At 32.6% G+C, this 21563-nt stretch overlaps 1 protein-coding gene across 2 annotated transcripts in view; it reads left to right on the top strand.

Annotated features, from left to right (window-relative positions):
• LOC126755963 (tubulointerstitial nephritis antigen-like) overlaps positions 1 to 21563 on the top strand; it is a 68154-nt gene that overhangs the window by 41286 nt on the left and 5305 nt on the right. The window contains exon 1 of one of the 2 annotated variants that reach the window (XM_050468703.1): positions 10978 to 11197. The exons of the other annotated variant lie outside the window; for it this stretch is intronic. The gene's annotated coding sequence lies outside the window, so the exon portion shown is untranslated. Of the gene's footprint in view, positions 1 to 10977; positions 11198 to 21563 lie in introns of those variants that run through there. 2 annotated transcript variants of the gene reach the window in all.

Raw genomic sequence — 21563 nt, 5'->3', positions numbered from 1 at the left:
TCTGTCTACTATTTTTATTGCTTTGCCAGTTGCAGAGCTGCTAACTTTATCAGGGATCATAAATAATGCCTCGTATGTCGTCAACAAATATGCCGCGGTTTCTAGAATAAATAGTGGCGCTCGCCTAATTGGTGAATCTAACGTTCAATTAATTGTGTGCTTTAACTTATGGCTAATTGAGACCATAAGCGGTAAATGGACTACTATATATAAGTAAAATTATGTCATAGAAGTACGTAGAAGTGTGATATCTGTCAAAATATGTGAAGGGTTGATACTGAGGTTTTGTGAAAATATGATTGAGAGTATACTGCTCTAATGTTTAATTAAAGGATTAGGTCAATCTAGAGGTCGTAATGCACTTATTTTACTTCTTCATTGGCGTAGACACCATTTACGCGGTTGTAGCCAAGTTAACAGCAGCTCGCCAGTCGTTTTTCCTTTTCACTGTTTGGCGCCAACTGGAGATTCCAGGTGTAGCCAGGTCCTTCTCCATCTGGTCTTACCAACGGAGTGGAGGTGTTCCTCTTCTGCGTCGAATACTTTCAGAGCTGGAGTATTTTCGTCCATACGTACGACATGACATAGCCAGCGCAGCCGCTTTCTCTTAATTCGCTGAACTATATCAATGTTGTCATATATCTTATACAGCTCATCGTTCCATCGATTGCGGTACTCGTCGTTGTTACTTCTCTCGCGCACTCCTAAAACCGACTTATCAGATGATATCATTGTCCATGCCTCTACATCATATAGAGTTCATTCTTTGTTCGTCGAGAGAGGAATTTACTTCTTAGTTGCCTATTCAATTCGAAGTAGCCCCTGTTAGCAAGAATTGTCCTGCGTTGGATTTCGTTCATAAGTATTTCTATTTAACACAAGTCGAATTTTTCTATGTTGAATCTGTGTTGATTTAGCCATGTCCGTAAATATGTATGTCTGTTCATCTGTCTGTATATATGCGGACAAATCCTACAGTTTTTAAGTCATCTCATGTCACTTTCTCCCTAAGATATCGGACTAAATAGCATATACCTGCCATACAACCTAAATCAAGTGCTTGTATCAGAATCTTTTTATTTGACAAAATATCGTCAAGATTTGATATAGGTTATTGTCTAAATGGTGCAACCTGCAAAGCTGCCATACTAACTGTTCGATCGGTTACCCTCAACAAATTCTATGGTTTTGGTTTTGAGGTAGGCCCTATTTGCTGGGTTTTTGGACTGTTTCGACCATCATATTTATAAGCCCACGTCTCGTCTCAAGCATCTCTTTTGCGTGGTTTACCCTGTGTTGCGATTCAGATCTTTTGGCAAGAGTCGAGCGTTTAATCCAAAATATTTTTATTTGATCCATAAAAGATGTTTGGTTCATCTGCTGGCTCTCCGTCGCCAGCACGATGATTTTCAAGCACTGTTTCTTTAACTTTTTCGATGTTATCGTTATTTAGCAGAGGTAGATGGACTACTCGCATGAGTTTTAGATGACTTCGCGACATTCACTGACAGCTTTGTGCCACTCAATAATAAAAATTTAAATATAATAGATGGCAGCCCTTTTCAAAAATATATCCAACCATTGAATGGATATAAAGGATAATAAAGAATTATCGAATATCCAGTTGAAAGCTAAATAAGTATATATTGAAAATTTCTCTCCAATAAGTGCTACCCTTAATGGTGAAATACTTGAAAAAATTGCACAACTTTGAACCAGATCCCCACGGTCTTAAAGACTGCATTATTTGAATTCTTTCTAAAAACTTTTCCTGATAATGAACTATGGAATGGTGGAATGGTGGAATGTTGTCATGCTAAAAATATTTGCAGAATACATGAATGTGCTATTTGTAGCTTCTTGTTATCAGGCTAATTTTAATAGCCATTAGTTTAATATGGTGCTAGACAATTTATAATGTGCCATACATATGGTACATACATATATGTACATATATAATTATATGTTTTATATACCCATATCAGAATAATTAGGCCATTATCAGGGTTTATTTCACTTTTAGATTGCTAAAGGTATTAGTTTAAGCTTTTTATTTTATTTTTATTACAAAAAATTCTTCTTTAAAAACCAACATTTATATGTATGTACATACTGTACACATACATATATACATACAAATTCCTTCATTGATTAAAATTTGTATACTGTCTGTATGAGTTTCGATTGAATTAACTCGAACCTTCGCATGCAATTTATTGTTATCAAAAATATTTTCCACAGCAATCAATCACCGTATATCATAAACACTATCACGCACACCATATGTATAATAGGTAGTATAACTGTAAAAATTTTGTTTACTTTTAGAAAATTGATTTTTATTAGCTTTTTCGATTGCGTGTTGAGTGGTTTACGCGAATTGAAATTTAACTGGAGCAGAATAGAGGTCAAGTGCACTTATGTTATGCCATAGATATTACATGTTGATATGTACTTACATATGTAAATGTATACCTGATCATATGTTGATACGCACCGGCGCATATTTCACTCTTCGTGTTTGTTCTCACATACAAACATATTTATTAGGCATGCAATGTGTGTGTGTGTGTTTACATATTTTCAATTACAAGGCTTTCCCCGCGTGTAATAAAATTCGACAAAATTTTCGTGAACTTGTGCTTAAACTGAAATTGTGTAGGCACACTATTGGTATCTCAAAAGCAACAACCAATAATGTAAACAATGCTGATTAAGTACCGGGGTGCATACCCATAACATTTAGTACATATTAAGGTGAACCGTAAAATGTAATATGGAATTTATGGTTAAGAAACTTACATACCTACATATGTTTGTATATAGCAGCAATGCAGTATTTTTAGCTACATTTTAAAAGATTTCGGTGAAAATTTTCTAATTTTTGAACCGTTTCGAATACAGTTTTTTTTACCTTAGGGATTCTCGCAGACCATTAAATTTCCAACCAAAGGAGATCTTTTTCAATCAAGATTCATCTAACAAATGTTCTATTATTTTTATGGGAAACTTAAGTTTTAACATTAAGTTAAAGTAAGCTTATATATTTTTGTATTTTGCGGACCCGTTGAAAATGTTGTGGAAGGCCTTTGATGATCCAATTATGGCCCAAGAAAAAGTTGATTAGTATTAGAACGAGTTCAAAATGGGTCGAGAAATCGTTCAAGTCGAACCGCACTCTGAACGACCATCAACCTCTAACGACGAGGGCTACGTCAAAGATTTAGTGCCTGAAAATCGTCGTTTGTCATTTAGAGACCTCGTTAGTAATGTTGGAATATCATTTGACTCAACCTAAACCACTTTAAACAATGTTTTCGGTCTCGCGTCAAGTTTCAATTGATGCTAAAATCGCTCAATCATGTCATACTGCATTGGTTCTTCGTCACTTTTTTACCAAAAACTCGAGTCATATCGTTTCGTAAACATGCGACTTCTGGCTATTCAAAAGGTCATTGCGGGAACGTCATTTTGACACGATTTAGAAGTTAGAAACTGAATCGAAGAAATTTCAAAAGGCTATACCGGTTTTGAGGACTGGAAAAAGTGTTGACGAAAGTGCGTTTTATCGATTGCAGTTGAACCTTACTTACTAAGACTTAATCTTTCTGTGTTTTGCAGTCGCTCAGGTGCTGGTCGTTGACCACCGACTTCTAAGCTCAATCAGTGTCCAGCAAGGTTGTAGTCTTTGGATTAGAAAAGTATTAGGTTGGCAAATATCTCCCATCCACCTTTTTGTCTTTTGAATTTCGCGGCTATGTATAAAGCGCTACATAGCTCGTATCTGGCGTCTTTGAAAGGTCTTTACATAACCTACAAAATGACGATATTGCGTTCAACAGTTTTACATGTGTAAACATGGAGTTAACTAACGCCGAAATTCGCGCTATTTTAAAGTTTTACTTCATTAAAGGCACTTCCTGCAGAGAAACGTTCTGTGACGATTGTGACGACACCATGGATACCAATCAAATCATGGAAAACATCGAGTTAGATCAACATCTGACATCTCGTGACATCGCCCAGAAGATGGGAGTATTAGTCACCAAACCATTTTAAATCATCTGCAGAAGGCTGGATACACAAAAAAGCTTGATGTTTGGGTGCCGCATGATTTGACACAAAAAAACCTTCTGGACCGAATCAACGCCTGCGATATGCTGCTGAAACGGAACGAACTCGACCCATTTTGAAGCGGATGGTTACTGGCGACGAAAAATGGATCACATACGACAATATCAAGCGAAAACGGTAATGGTTCGAAGGCTGGTGAATCGTCCCTAACAGTGGCCAAGTCGGGATTGACGTCCAGGAAGGTTTTACTGTGTGTTTGGTGGGATTGGAAGGGAATCATCCACTATGAGCTGCTCCCATATAGCCAGGCGCTTAATTCTACCATCTGCAGCGAACAACTAGACCGCTTGCAGCAGGCGATCGACCAGAAGCGTCCAGAATTGGCCAACAGGAAGGGTGTAGTGTTCCACCATGACAACGCCAGATCACACACTTCGTTGATGACTCGTCAGAAGCTAGGGAAGCTCGGATGGGAGGTTTTATCGCACCCACTATATATGTAGACCGGACATAGCGCCTAGTGATTACCACCTGTTCGTGTCCATGGCGAACGTCCTTGTTGGTGTAAAGTTGAACTCAAAAGAGGCTTGTGAAAAGTGGCTGTCCGAGTTCTTCGCAAATAAGGAGGGGGGCTTCTACGAGGGGGGTATTATGAAGTTGCCGTCTAGATGGAAACAGATTATCGAACGAAACGGCTCATATTTGAACTAAATCCGATCACTGTAACACTTTTTTTAAAGCATTGAATAAAGAGCAAAAAAGCGGAAGGGAGATATTTGACAACCTAATATTTTATAAATAAAACAAATAGAGATGATTTTCCCATCCTTCCCAAAGAGATCCCAGTTACCAACATCTGTCTGGGATTATATATTTCGCCATTTAGTATTGGGACTTGGCCTGTTCGCTAAAGTCTGCTACTTTCATGTTTTCTTCTTTTCATCTTGTTAAATATGAGAGATGGATTGGTTATATGATGATGAGCGATGGGTTAGTTTAGAGCAAAAGTTTAAGCTTCTACATACTGAAGCTGACTGAGCCGAGCACTAGACGATACGTGGATTGAACAAGGAAAACTCTTTTTCACTATTCCAACCATTGAGTTCTGTGTTTAGTACTGCTAGCTTCAGCAAAAAGAAATCTTTAATTTTTTTAGAAATACGTAGTTTGTACTTAACCCAACGGAACCAAATTTATCACCTTTTTTCGAATAACGACATTTTATGATCTTGGCAATACTCAGTTTCCCATTACCAAAACCAATCTCTTCTGAACATTTCTTTGGAACACGTGTATCAACTTTCATCGCAATATCTCCAACTTTATTCAAACTATCGCTTGGACTCGGTAAGGTGTACCTACAGATTTCCGGTTATCAATTATATTTTTATGTTATAATTATGTGTAAACAACCGTTAGATGAGCGGAACTGTTATGTATGTATATATTCTTTGCAAAAGGTTATATAAAAAGAATGTCTGATATAAGTATTTAATGGCGGACGTTTATGTAGCTTTGGCTAATGTTTATTGCACTTCAAAGGAATGACAATAGAATAAATGAGCTTCGCAGATATTTTGAAGCAACAACAACAACCACACACAAAATTTGCTCAAAATGATTTGCAAGCAAGCGAAAATAAATGAATTCCAGTTTTCATTTTGATGGAATTTCATGCAACGACGTCAGCAGATAATATAGTGTCTGCGATTCTTCTGCAACAGCAAACGCTATTTTGCTTTTTTTTTATTTGTTTATTGTATTTTTTTGTAAGAACGATTAATACAAAAAGCTGAAACATTCCAGTATGCAAAATTCGATTAAAAAAAGTTTTATGAAAATTAAAGCCACGCTGCTTATAAATGAGATCATAATTATTTAAGTTATTAAAGGAGTTCGCATTAGCAACGTGTTCGCCAGCAGCGAGGAGAAGGACAAACCTCAGTGCTAAAAACGCAAATGCTAAACACTAATCGATTTGGGATGCTAAAAAAAATTAAATAAAAAAAAATATTTTTAATACAAAATTAAAATTTACTCAAACAACGCAAAAAGATCTCAGTGAACAAATTTGGCTTCGAAAATAATAATTTACATTTGTATAAAAAACGTTGGCTAATTTTTGATGCTTTATTCGCATTTACAATCAATCAAGCCATCAAACCTGTCAATTATTTGAATATTGCAGCAGTCAAACAGGTACTTGAAAAAATCAACAAGACACTTAGTGGGGCAGTGGGTAGCCGAGTCAATGATTTAATTGTTGTTATAGCAAAAAAAACTTCATTTTTATGCCAAAGCACATGAATCCATGAGTCTACTCTGAAACTCACGATGCTAATGCAAGTTTTGCTAATGTCAATCAAATATTGTTCTTTTTGTATATCAAAAAAACTATCCAAATTTGCTTTCAAATAATAAATAAATATTAAAATTTTCTGATCTTTTATACACTAGCGACTTGTTGCAGCAATGAATACTGTTTTTATTGTTCTGTCGTTTATCGGTCATCTCTTAATTTTAAACTGATTAAAACCAAGACAACACATTCACTTCGCCTGTACCGAATCCATAATGCATCACAGGTGGATTTCTTATAGGTCAGTTTGTATGGCAGCAACATGCTATAGTGATCCAATCTGAACAATTGTCAAACAGATTGTAGCGCTGACTTAAACAATAGCCCATGCCAAATTCCTCGAAGAGATCTTGTCAAATAGAAGAGTTTTCCATACGAAAGCTTTATTTCGATCGGTCAGTTTGACAAAGAGGCAACTCTTTGACCAGAAAAGGACCTATGAAGAATGCCGTAACGATATCTCAAAAACTGAGAGACCAGTTCTCGTGTATACTGACAGACAGTCGGAAAGACAAACATTGCTAAATCTATACAGCTTGTTCCACTGATCATTTACTTATGGTATAGACCCTGTAAAGATAACTAACATTTCCTTCTAGAAGTTACAAACATCATGGCTTATTTCTAGATACCCCTGTGGGCAAAAATAGTAAGACTTTCCAATTTAAATTTTGAAACCTTGGATGGTATGACTGTCAGTGAAATCTGTTATATCAAAATAATCATTAGTGTTTAGTATGCGCTTGCCTTTCTGACAAAGAAGTTCCATGTAATTTTGTGTACGGAATCAAACTTCTAGTGCCGAAACGTTCAGAATGTTGCTAAAGACCTTCGGTGATAATTGTTTGTCGCGAGCAACTATCTTTGATTGACACAAAAGAGGGTATATATAAAGGGTCCACGACCAGGACGGCCATCAATATCAATATCATCATCAATAAAATAAAGGAATTGATGCTTGAGAATCGATGGTTAACAGTCAGAGACCTTCTAGTATCGTTGGAATATCGGAAGGATCAGTGAAAACCATTTTGAAAGATTATTTGTACCTAAGTAGAGTGAAAGCACGATTGGTTAGAAAAGCACTCAATTTTTTCTAAAAAAAAAGTGTCGCGTTGACGTCAGTGAAACAATGCTTTCCGACTATCAGAATGTCAGCAAAAGTATTATTACTGGCGATGATTCTTGGATTTATGCTTACCATCCGGAAACAGATGATTAAGCGGCCAAATAGCGTGGCAAAGGTCAGCCGCAGCCGAAAAACTACGTCAACCACTCTTGATTTCTGCAACACGATATTGCAGCGCCGCATAATGCATTGATTTTTCGTGAATTTTTCGCCAAACTTTGAACCAAGAACGTGCCGTAACCAACGTATTCGTGATTCGCCTGAGTTAGTTCCGTTTTGAGTCAATTGAAGACATTTAACGTGAATTGTTACGCGCATGGAAGGCCATTCCGGAAGTTGACTTTAACAACCGTTTCCAGAATTCCAGAATTAGAAACGTTGGCACAGTGTATTGAGGCCTAAGGGGTTTACTTTGAGGTCGATTTTGAAGAATAAATTAAGAATTTTAAAATTATGAGAAAAGTCTTTGCTAATTGTATTATACTATGTGCCGAAATCATCATATTGGCATATCGAATGGATTCAACGGCGTCTCTCTATCCATCAGTCGGACTCGGTGTATGCAAGTCGAAGAAAAATAATATTAAAATATCAAATAATGTTAATTTTTTTTATCAATTAATTACATAACGTAATAAGGTGCAACAAAAAGTAAAGGTATTTGACCTTAATTTAAACGCTTTGTACCATAACATGGCCTAAATAAGTCTTTGAATTTTTAGCGAATTTCATTTGATGACGTCAATAGCATGTGAGTCGACCTCCAGCAGTTCCTAAGAACGGGTAAATTTGTTAGTAAACATGCATTTCGTAAAATTGGAATTCCACTTTTACAGACATACATATGTATATAGAAAGACGTACTATGCAAATATGTATAAACATTTAGATATGTATATACATAGACCTTTCTAACTAATAGAAAAAATATTTTATTTTTAGTTTATTTTACAAGTTCACTGAATCACCACTAAGTGCTTACATACATACATATATATATGTATATGTATATATGTACATATATGCTGCGAATGCGTACAATTTAAAACAAACATATTCTTAACCGCGTCGATTGCAATGACGTTTAAGTCTAATAGTCATACATCTTCGACCCTTGCAATATCAAACTGGCATGTATTCGTCACCCGGCAACTACACTAGGCATACGTAATAGTTACTCATGTTATTGATAAGTTGATAACTACTGTGAGCATTTTTTGCAATTATTAGTCCTAAGTAAATATTAGTATGTGTTCTGAAAATGCATAATTCTCTCTCACATATATGTACATACTTATATGTGACCTGGTCTACGAAAAGGGAGCTAACGTGCGAAAACTAGTTTTCTGGGAAAAGCTGTTAAAAATAATCGTCAGTTTCTCGTTATCTCATTAATTGTTCTCCTTTTTTTTTGACACCTAAGCCCCCTTTCCGTAGACCAGGTCACATATATTTAAATACTCATACAAACATCATATTTATATTTTTAAAGAACTCAGCTCTTTACTCAGTGATTACTTGAAGTGTCATAATTAGCTCTTATCATTTATATAAAACAATAATTATAATTTTTTTGTATCTGATAAGCAGTCACTTAGTTATTATGATATGTGCAATAGCTGGAGCATAAACAACTTTTTATGCAAATTAAATGTTTGTGGAATATTAAAAAATGTGAAAATATTTTAATACCTTAAGCGAAGGAATTTTTACTGCGCTTACTTACTTAAAAAATTGTTTGCTGTATTTTTAATCTAATTTTTAAAGATAACCAAAGATTATTTGTTGTAAACAACTTGTTATTGTTTATAACGAAGGTTGGCCAAAATGTATGTACAAACAAAATTCCAGTAGAATAATAGTAAAATAGCAGTAGTTTCTACATTTATTTATATTACAAATAACCGTTATCTTACTTTATTATCAACAACTCACTGCTCTATGTGACATGAATTGCAAATTAAAAAGTTTTCATTCATTGTTAGCGCCACATTCTGAGAGGGCAATTTTAGTTAAATTTATAAATGAAAAAATTTCCAGGTATCTGCAAATATTTCCGAATTTTTTATGACGCTCACCATTTCATTAATTTTAACACCTTAAATACAAATAATTGCAATTCGAAAAGTCAATAATTTCAATGAAATATCGAGTTAAGTGTGGGAAATACATTTTCGTGGAGATCAAATTAACAGTTTTATTGATTTTATGAATCATTACTATGTTATTCGCCTGTGTAGCCGTAGTTACACATTATGATACAATATATGTATATTTGCTATATTTATATAAATGATGACATTCATTAAAAATTTATCCAATAATCAAATATATAATAGCAACCAGTATTCCGCGAAAATATGGCAAAAAACAACAAAAAATATGTCATAAAAACAATAAATTCGTTACATGCATAACTAATTGTAATCCAAAAGAGGTGTGAAGAGAGCGCTGCTGATTTGCTTACTCATCTTGCTTGGCGCTTAACAGTCTATTTGAGCTTACAGGTGTGCCACCCCCAACGCGTAGGCAGCCTTATTTGTTATTTTTTGTGAAGCACAATTAACATTTTTGCGGCAAAAAAATTTTTTTTATATCTTTTTCGCAATAACCGTACATTTTGTGAGACCTAAAAAAGCTAATAATTTACGATTTATGACCACTGAGTAATATTTGCGGAATATTAATTGTTTGTTACGAAAAAAAAAACAAAAAATAAAATTAATTGTAAAAAATAATAAAATAAAAAATTATTGAATTAAAAAAATTAAATTAAATTAAATAAACTAAAATAAAAATAAAATAAAATAAAATAAAACAAATATATAAAATTAAATAACATAAAAAAATAAATGAAAAATATGATGAAATAGTAATAAAATTAAAAATAAAAAAAGTAGCAAAAAAATGTCAAAATAAAATAAAAAAATTTCTTTGCCTGATTTGAGCTGCGAACCACCGCCTTCATTTTCACGCTGTTGAGCTCACAAATGTACAAACAAATTATTATTACCTGTGAGTCAACAATAACAACTCTGTGCTTTACATACTCTGGTTAAATAAAAAATGTTCTCACTGCCGCTCTGTTAACACAGCAAATGTTAACTGCAGCATTAAACCAGAAAATGTTAACATACTGCTAATCATTTAACATTGTTTACTCATTTCCGATCGCTCACAAGTGGCGCACAAATGCTCACATCATTTTATTTTTTGTTACAATTTAATTTTCACTTTTTCTGCCAAACATTTCTGTTACTCATGCAAACACGTAGCTGTATGTTTGTATGTATGAATGACGGTGTTTTTTTGGTTGAGTGGGGCGCGTTTGCATTAGTTTGCGTTTTGTATTTACTTTGCGCCAACTTTTCTTGCGCTGCAAATTCGCTACTGAATTCAGTTGATATCGAGCCGCGATCGCAGTTGGTACGCGAAAAAGTTGGAGACTCGCGAAATACAATTTTGGAGTAAATTTGAAAAATTAATAATAAAAATATTGTTTGGCGCGCTTAAGAAAAATTCGATAATAAATAAATATTACATTTAAAGATAAGTGAATACGAAAAGCGTTATTTACTGAAAGTAAATTTGTGAAATCGCGCATATTAAAACGTTTCAAAGAAATTTGGCAAAAAGTTAGTATTCATTGTGACTGCATTATGTATTGAAAAAATGTATTAAAATTAAAAAATATATTTAATATTAAAAAATATGTTTAATATTAAAAAATATTTTTGATATTAAAAAAAATATAATTAAAATATTATGTGTTTGCTTGCAGCATAATATGGTGAATAACAATTTTGTCTGAACGTTTTTTTTTAACTACAAAACTTGGAAATTAACAAAAAAGCGTGTGGCCTTTATTTAAGCCATAAGTAAGACAGTGTTTTGGAATTTTTCAAAAAGAAATGAGAGTAAAATATGTACTTAGAAATATAAATAATATTTTTTGTATTACATACATACATATGTATGTACATATGTATATGTGAGAAATCGATTAAGCAAATCTTTCGCAATTGTTGTTTTTTTTTGTTTTAACTTATAGAAAGTAGATAAATAAATGTAAATTGAAGCAAATCTTAGTCAATTTTTTTTTATCTAAATAAATAAATTAAAAAAATAAATCGAAAATATTTAAATATTTTAATTTTAATAAATTAAAGTTGAAGAAAAAATTATTCAAGTTTGAAAACTTTTTAACGGTTTTATTGCAATTAGGCTGAATTTTGAATATATTAATTTTAAAAAATTAAAAAAATTTAATAAATGTAAAATTCAAAGCTGAAAAAAAAATTGATTGATGTTTGAAAACTTTCCAACGGTTTTATTATAATTCAGGCGGCACTTTATATTAAAAAGGTTATGAAAGGTAGACAAATAAATTAAAAAAAGAGTCCAAAAATAATACGTGGAGATTGCAAGCCACACATTTTCTTCAAATTTCATATACCACAAAATTTGTATATAAAAAGTCATTCGCTTAACTTTAAATATCAAATTTTTTGATTCGGTTTCAAATGCAAATATGAAATTAAGTCCCTTATTTTCATACAAATGTATATGTATGTACATTTGTGGCTGAAATAGGAAGGTAGTACAATTTCTTAGCTGGTTGCAAATATGTACTCTTATATACATTATATCACCCTTGAATTGTGAACGATTTGCTTAAAAAAGATGAAATCTGCTTAAGCGTAAAGAAAGTAACAAAAGCTTATGCCAACATTATAGAAATAATGTGATATTTACAGAAGATTATTACTTTGAATGCTTGTCAAATAACAGGACTAATATAGACAAAAAAATATAAATTTTCTCCACTTCCGCTTAAATAGCTGAAAATAAATCATCTTCATTTAATGAAACATTTTTCCGTCTCAAAAATACCAAAGTAATAAATAAGACTTACGCTTTTTCGCTTCACTCTTAAGTCAATGGCTGCATACTGTACACACATGCCTGATAGTAAACTCGACAATTCTGCTTGGTCAACAAAGAATTGCAGCGAACTTACCCATAAATATTCACACTCACATATCCACATATAAATATGAGACAGAGAGCGCAATTAGAGCCATATGCATGTATGTACATGCATACTAACGGCATTCGTTGTGTTGTCCCTGACATTGCATTGCAACATGTTTTTGGCAGCTCATTCCCTAACAATAGCCATAATTATAGTAAATCTGTTAATTCGCATATTTTATTTGCAATATATTCAGACATACTTACCATATGTATGTATATATGGAAAATATGTGTGCAGTTAAGTCAAATAAAAGATCATTGTCCCTAGAAGTATAGACGTTACAATGCTGTAAGCAAAAAATTGCAAAAACACCAAAAAAGTTTTAAAATGTTGACAACAGTGTCGACATAAGCATTGCAACCACAACAAAGCAAAATTTTCGAACGTTGAAAATTATAATTAGTTTCCTCGAAAAGTAATCTTGTGCTGGAATATTTTCATGGGCTGTGAAATTGGAAAATTGTTAAATGTTTTGGTTTTGGCAAACTATTATGGTTCCTCGAAATGTGGCAGTGTCACTTAAACGAAAATCGATTCACATTTTTGCAAGCTTTGCGCCTTCATGAAATTCAAAAAATAAATAATAGCTGAAACAGCATGAAAATAAAGTAAACAATGTAAAAAATAAAAATAAAATAATTGTATGTAGATTATCTTGCAAATATTTCAATTTATTGGCAATTTGCTACGTTGCATGTCCAAAGGTCGCTTTAAGTCCATTAAAAATTTTTTGTTATGTAATCAATATCAACAAATTATTTTTTATTTTTTTTTTATTTTCGAATTTTTTCACTCAATGCCAAAATAATTAAAAATTAAATTTTTTTGATATGGTGGTAAATGATTTTCAAATATGACAAATAGACATCTTATCAAATATTTGGCGAAAAATAAGAATTCAGCAATCTTAACATATTACCGGATCTAATTTTACCCATCTGATCAAAATTTAACCGGACAAAAAAAAAAACATTTTCAGTAATCACAAATCGTTATCGCCTACAAACTCGGCTCCTTTTTGAAACAATACAAACTTGAATACGCTTAGACCAATTTTCCATATATTTGTGATAAACCACGGCAGTGATAGCCTTCAGTGCCTTTAGCGAATTTGGCTTTTTTCATCTTCGGGTAATTGCATGCACCATTCGCTAGATTGCTGGACAGTTTCGTCGCGATATTCATAAACCAAGTAATATCGCATTAGGTAAATGCTGGGCCCCCAGTTACGTTTCCAACGCCTTTTTTCTGATCTTAAAATTATGATAAAAACTTTCTTTGCGAAGAGTCACTTATTAACTATATAAAGAGTGTGATATATATACAATAGTATATATAATATATTATTATAAATATTGCATTTGATCCAGTTAAAACCATTAATAAGCAGATTTTAATCAGAATATAATTTCATCACTTACTGCACGCTTATTGTATCAAATGCGATTTTTTATCTTTATAATTGCAATTAGTGCACGAAATCATTATTCAAATTCATTATCTAATACATTATATTTATGTATGATAAGCAAGAATTTCATGGTCGATGGTACGCCTATGCGTTTGTATATTACATAGTATTAGTCACAAATATGCATAAAAAGATAGTCTAGGGAGAACACAATTGAAATACAAAAAATTTCATAAAATGTGGCATGAAGAGTTCTTTAAGTAATATTTTTTTTTAATTTTCAAGTAAGCTTCCAAAAATAATTGAACTTTGTTATTTCAATTGTTGAAACTTTGTATATACAATTTTTGGCTTTTTTTAAATTAAATTTGATATTTAATTAATTTATGAATTTCATTCACTTTTACTAGTTTCCCTTATATTTTCAAAACAAGCAAGTACCCACCTCTCTTCAATGAGAAATCGACTTCTCATCTTCACGAAATTGGCAAACGAATCACGCCATAATAAAGTGGCAAACAAAAAGAAAGTGCAATAAAAATAGCGACAAACAATGAAAACTGAAAGTGTAACACTACTAAAATAAAGAAAAAATGAAATAAAGACTGCAAAACAACGCATATGTACATACATACATACATACTCTTGGAGGTGCCAAATAAAACAGATTTGGCAATGTCTTCCTCGAAACTAAGAGATATGAAGGGTTTTTATATGCACATATATACATATAAGTTCTAGTCAAAATAAAATTATTTTTTGCATTAAATTTAAGGTTTTATTTAGTCTTGTTAAAATTATCCGATTATGGTAAAATATACATCGCTTTGTTTGTTAACTTTTTGGTGTTCTGAAAAAACATTTGATAATGCCACTCCCATAGAAAGCTTCATCTTTATTTGCAAAAAATGCAGTGGTCAATTTTCATAGCTTCTCTTGAGGCAAATTTTCAGCAGTAAAATTTTTCGCTATAGACAGGAACAGGTAGTAATCATTTGGTGTCAGGTACGGACTATAAAATGTATACTTGAAAACCTCGCAACCAAGCTCACGAAGCTTCTAGTGAAGTACTATCGATGTATGTGGGCTGGCGTTGCATCGTCTCCGTAAACTTCACAAATTTCATTGATGGCTTACTTGGCATTCTTCCATTTTTTATACAAAAATTTCAAAATATAGCGAATTTTTTCAATACTTTCACTCATTTTTGAACAACTGTAACTTTTTTTCAACTTCCCTGAATTTAATTTTTTTTTTGTTTAAATTAAGCCCAAAGTCTCACCTTTCCAATACCGTATGGTATGACACAATGTGATTGGTAGCACTGGAGATATACGACTGCAACGACAGCTATTGACAAAATGCGAAAAAACTTTTTCGACTACCCAATAATATCGACTTAAGACGATTACACAAAACTAATTCTTCTCGTTGCTTAAGTGTTCCACCAAAACATGAAATTTATTTCGTGTTTATATTTATCCGCGTTAATTCCGTTATTTGCTAGCAATAAATTAAATAAATTAATGTCGTGCTAATCCGCTAGCGTTGACTTAGTTGACTTTCTATTCGCCAGAGCGTCAAGCGATTTGTTTTTTATTTAATAGAAGCACCTAGAAGTAAGGCGTTGCTATCAGAATTTATTAATTGCCAATGCTGCGCTTAAATTAGACGCTGCGATGTGACAAATGCATGACTCAAGTATTATTTTCAAAACAACGCGTTTGCTTCATAACTGGAATAACTGAATTTAAAAAATAGCAAAAAATTCAAGAAAAGCAAAGGCAATAAATAAGCAAATATATTATATAAGCATAGACAAACATAATATCTGTCTGGATTTGAGCTATTGAATAGTTGTATATAAATTTCAAAACGTCTCCAGTTGCTTAAAAAGCTGTCGCGCGTGCGCAAATGCAGCCGCTGGTGATGTGTTGCCGTTCTGGTTTTGCTAATTTTTTAAATATTAGATTTTTAATTGTTTGTTTGATAAAATTATTCCTTTTTTCTTGTTTTTTTCTGGTTTTATAATTCTTTTTCAAATTTTTTCTCCATTTTTTCGGTTATTTATTTTTGTTTCTTACCAGCAATGTTGTCGCGCAGCTTCTGCGCTTTAGCCAATTTCATAAAAAAAATTCTTCACTTATCTACGCAGTGTAAATCATGCAAATTAATTTCTTTCCAATTAACTTGTAGTTCATTAAAAATCGAATAATTCATGAAGATAATTTCTTATGCAAAAAATAAATATTTTTATTTTTCTCCCAAAAACAACCATTTCAGCACAAACATGTTTATCGCTGACATCATTTTTGGGGCAGCTTATTTTGTTTGTTTGAACTTCAGCTTCAGTGGTCTTCAGCAAAAGCGCAAAAAAACTAAAAAAAAGTTCGCAGAATGCCACATTGAACCTTTCAGTCTTGAAACCAATTCAAAGCATAATAAACGCTTCAAAAACTGTTGACAATAGCGAAAACGAAACTAAAAAATCGAAAATCAAAAATAAACAAACACAATTTTGTTGTTGTTGTTGTGTCATTTTAATTAATCGGTTTTCTGTCCAAGCCGCTGCCCTTTCTCAGCACATCTATGCTTCCCTTTCTGATTGCGAATTTTTCGAAGCGCTTTTTATCTGTCATCTAGGCAAGCAATCAGTGCGTGGCGATGTGCCTTCTCTCTACCTAGCTCTGTACGTTTGTTTGTGCGCGCAAATGTGACTTACAGGCAGACAAAATAAAATCAATAATGTGCTTACCGTATCGACGAAACATTGCTTTCATTAGTTATTCAAGCGTATGCTCGCCTACAATACGAAAGTGTGTCTGTGAACGCTAGGCTAGGGGCTATGCCTTCGCATAATCTGGTTAGTAGACAAAATGCGATCTATCGCTAATGCTGATCGCATTAAGAACATTTTATTTTCGTTTTCTAGTTTGTTATTTTTTTGCTTTTGCGAATTTGTGTGCGTATGACAACAACACTGCCATCCTACTTAACCGGTTCGCTTTCCACGGTACTTGAGCTGTTTTTGACGTTACCCACGCATAAGGCGCAAACTGCTTCAATCAGCTGTCTTATTATTATTTTCATTATACACGCATACATATGTATGTGTATACATGTGTTTGTTTTGCTGATATTCATTGGCGCTAAAGAAAATCCAGTCAAATACTCAAGCATGCGCAGCAATTAAAACTGGATAGCGTTTAAACTGGATCTCGTTTTCGTTTGCTATGCGGAAATGATAATTATTCTGAGCAATATTTGATTATGTAATCGAATTTTTTTTAATGGAAACACATCTTTCCACTTAACTAATTGCATATGTTGAGTGTTTTATAATAAATATTTATGTAAATTAAAGCGCCAACGAGCTTAGCAAAATTTGTGCGCGGTTGTCGGGGCGTATGAGCAACATTCACTTGACGGTAGAAAAATATTTTAAATATCTACTAAATATGTACATACATATCGTCACTTAAAGTGCAAAATAGCGTAGCATCAAAAACAATTCGAAAATCACTTTCAGATATAATAACCAATATATAACCATTTTATAACCAAAACTCAAATTTTGTTCAATGTGAGTGGTTTCTATTATATCGTTTTTCCTTCGCCTGTAAACTTATGAAAAGTGTTGTTACGTTTTTTTGCATTTTAGGTGACGATATGTAATTTAGAATTAACAGGGAGCCAAAAAATGGAAAAATCATGTTTTCGGGAAACGTTCTTCGGATCATTCTGAACATCTTGGTCTAAGAGACTATGGTCTAAAACCGGTTTCCAGCCACCGTTTTTAAAGCGAAGTTTTTTAGGGATTATAAATTTTTTCTGTAGTTTTTGAGATACCCAAATGAAATTTATTGCAATACATGGCTGCATTTTGATATTCTATAGATCATTTGTCGGAATCGGCCAGACTTCTCCTTAAAAATCGCTGACTTGATCAATTATGAGCGGAATAGTTAGTAACGAGAGAAATATTATGCCTAGCTTATGCCAGCTATATTCACTTACAAATCAGTAAAAGCGCGTTTTTCATGTTTTTTTTTGTTTTTGAAGAGACATTTTATTTAAGGGTGTATTCTAGTCTAAAAATAAGAAAATAAATAAATTTTATTTTATTTGCGGAGATGTTGGTATTTTTTTGACCAGGACTTGAAATTTTAAACGCATTTTTCTCGAAATTGTCTTTTTCAAAACGATACCCACGATTTCTCAGGTTCTACTAGACTTACCTGAAGTTTTTGGACTTGTCTGTTTAATGTGAAATTGTCAGAAATTGTTTTAATTTTTTTGATTTTTAAAAAATTTGAAACAGTTCAAAATAGTGGTAAAAAATTTCCTTTGTCAGGCAGTCACCATTTTGTGAATGTTTTTCCGTAGACCGATACATTGTGAAATCGTGGGTATGATATCGGTGAGTCATTTTAAAAAATTTTGGTTTCTCTCGATTCCGTAGCCGATCTCTAGAAGGACTTATGAGAAAAGCTGTCTGTTGCGTTTTTGTTTTTTTTTTTTTTTTTAAATAATTTCAAAAGCCTAAAAGTATTGTTATTATTATAGATGAATACAAACTTTGATATTTGACAAAATGGCTATTTCCAAAAAAGTCCTCTTTATGAAAAAATGTATATTTAAGAAGAGCTCAATAAATCGAAATTATTATAAAATACCATATTGTTACGATTATTGCCAAAAAAATATACATACTATATAAGAATATCGGTCCAAACGCGTCGGAAAAATTTTCCTCACTGACTCTGAAAACTTCGCTTATAACTGCGAAACTATTTGCGAGATCAACTTCGAATTGTCGAAGAATATATTCAATTATCTTTATGTACCGGTTTTTTTCAATAGACTATTTTTAATATACCGTGATCAGTAATTTTTTTTTTCATTATATTCAGTAATGTTTACAATTTCATCATTGAAAGATATATGCAAGAGCAACGTTTACAAATTATTCAATTTTATTATCAAAATAACCCTTCTCCCATTAAACTTTTCATTCGCCTTTCCCATTTTGTGGCCATAATAATGGTGCGGTAAATAAACAAAACTGTCGATTCTGGCGCGAAGAAAATCCACAAATTAAACATTCACCTAAAAGTTTGGTTGGTTTGTAGTCTGTTGGAATCATCGGTCTATACTTCTTTCGAAATGAAGCTGGTGACACCGTGATTGTCAATGGAGAGCGGTATACATCGATGATTACCAACTTTTTATGACCGCAATAGGAAGAAGAATCTTGACAATATCAGGTTCCAACAAGACGTGACAGTCAGCACGTGCAACAACCGAATTCTTGCGAGAAAAGTTTGGAGATTTGATTATTTTAGTAAATTGTGACTGTGTATGGCTTTCAAAAAGTTGTGATTTAAGACATTTTCTCGAGCAAAAAACAGCCTTTTCTCATATAAAAAATAAAATATTTTATTAAAAATTTTTATTGTTACAATCATACACTATTAACAAAGAAATTCTGAAATTTTTGGAAAATAATATTTTATACTCGGCCATTGCGACACCATTTTCGGTGACCCCTCTGAAAAAAGATGCGCCCGTGTTGGCCGGATAACTCCTTACAGGATCATCGAAAGTGAAAAAATAAGTATTTTAGTTAAAATCTTTACTTAGAACTTGGACGAAGGAAAAAAACTGAAAATTAGATTTTTGGCAGACATTTTTACAAAAAAATTAAAATTTCAGTGAAAATTTCGCGACATTTTTTTTTTTCAAATAGTTGTAATCAAAATAAAATCCTTCGTCCGTCCTTCGTCTTTAAGAATTGTATCTCAAGGATTTGTGAAAAATTTCATGAAGATCGGCTGAGTAGTTTCCGACTCGACTTCAAAAACACAGTTTCGAGAAAAACGCGTTTAAAGACGTTGCACTTAGCCTAGCTAGCCTCGAGTGCACAAGTTCTCAAGGCTGTATCTCCGAAACTACTACTCGGATCATCTTGAAAATTCATTACAATATTTTAGTGGTGTTGTAGAATTTAATAAGACGATAAAAAAAAATCGAATTTTTTGAAACCCGTAAACCCATGTAACCCCTTAATTTATAGTTTTCATGTGAAAAATATTGAATATACCCTTTTTTTAAATGGGTACTTTGAAAGTATGCCTGCTTTTACCAGTATACACACGTAATTACATTTAACTTTCAATTTATGCCAACAATCATCTCTAGCTCAAGTTATCATTTTTCACAATCCAGGGCCGGCCTGCAAAATAAACAAATGCAGATAATATAAAACTTGAGAACTGAGAAAAATGCAGCAAAATTCGAAAAAGTACAAAGATTTTTCAGTATACTTGTATATGAATACATATAGTATACATACATATGTATATATTTAAATGTTAATATATATTTATATATTAATATACCACACATGTTTGGTAACCCCTCTGCCTTGCATAGCGCAATAATTGCCGCCAATGTGTCTGCTGTCAACAAACGCAATTCAACACAATGAAGAAGAAAATAAATAAATAAATAGCTACCAAGCCACCAAGAAAGAAAATAAGTGCAAAAAATCGAAAAATAAATAACAAATAAATGAGCGGTTAAATGCGGTCACGAAAATAGGAAATAAAATCTTATCAGCAATGCAAAAAGTAGATCTGCGAGTATACTTACATATACGTACATATATGTATATATGAGAATATAAGTGTGTTTAAGTACATGCTTACATATATAGTAAAAAATAATGAAAATGCATTTAAAAATAACCAAACTAACAAGTGTGCTAAAAAGTAAAACCAAGCACTTCTAAGAATATCAAACTTTTTTACTAATTTTTTTATTATTTCACTGTGTCTGAAATGAAAGTGAAACATACAAACGTATTAAGCACTTAGCTAATAGGAAATTGCGAAGCAAAACAATTGCTGCACTCATTTGGCTTTGAAGGGCACTAGCGTCAATAACCAAGTCTTCGTTACCTGGTCACACTTTAGCAATAAGAAAGATAAATATTGTGTTAAGCTCTGTGTGAACAGTTTCCTATTTTTATAACAAGATTGCAACTTGTTGCATGTAGTTTTTATGCACCTAACGGATATATATTTTTTGTAAACAGGGTGGTTTTTAGAGATAGAAAGCTTTCTAGACGGAAAGTAGACAAACAAGCTCTTAAAGTGGAGTAATTTTCTTGACATTTTTAGTCACTATTCTTTTCCTTACTCATGATTGTGCGCTGGGACCCGCCATGTAAAAAACACACCTAATGAAAACTAATCAACAGTCTCGGATAAGAGACCCCCCCCTGTTAGTCGTTATAGTTTGACAAATAACCACACAAAGACTGAACACAGAAAAAATGGAAAAATTCAAATCTGAAGAAATTTCAATGAAGTAAACTTTACATTTATATTTCATCCTTAAAATTAATCTTCAGCGAAGTGAGTATATAAGTACGAACAATTTTTTAAAACTGACGATGACATTAAGTTTACCCACCATAGTGGACGTTGTTGAAATTGAAAGTCGCTCTCTTCTGGTTCTCTATATCAATATCATCAGTAGTGAGAAA

The sequence above is a fragment of the Bactrocera neohumeralis genome, chromosome 4 (genome assembly GCF_024586455.1).
Source record: "Bactrocera neohumeralis isolate Rockhampton chromosome 4, APGP_CSIRO_Bneo_wtdbg2-racon-allhic-juicebox.fasta_v2, whole genome shotgun sequence".
In the NCBI taxonomy this organism is placed as follows: domain Eukaryota; kingdom Metazoa; phylum Arthropoda; class Insecta; order Diptera; family Tephritidae; genus Bactrocera; species Bactrocera neohumeralis.
The sequence above is the reverse complement of the archived record's forward strand: the minus strand, read 5'-3'. Positions and strand labels throughout refer to the sequence as shown.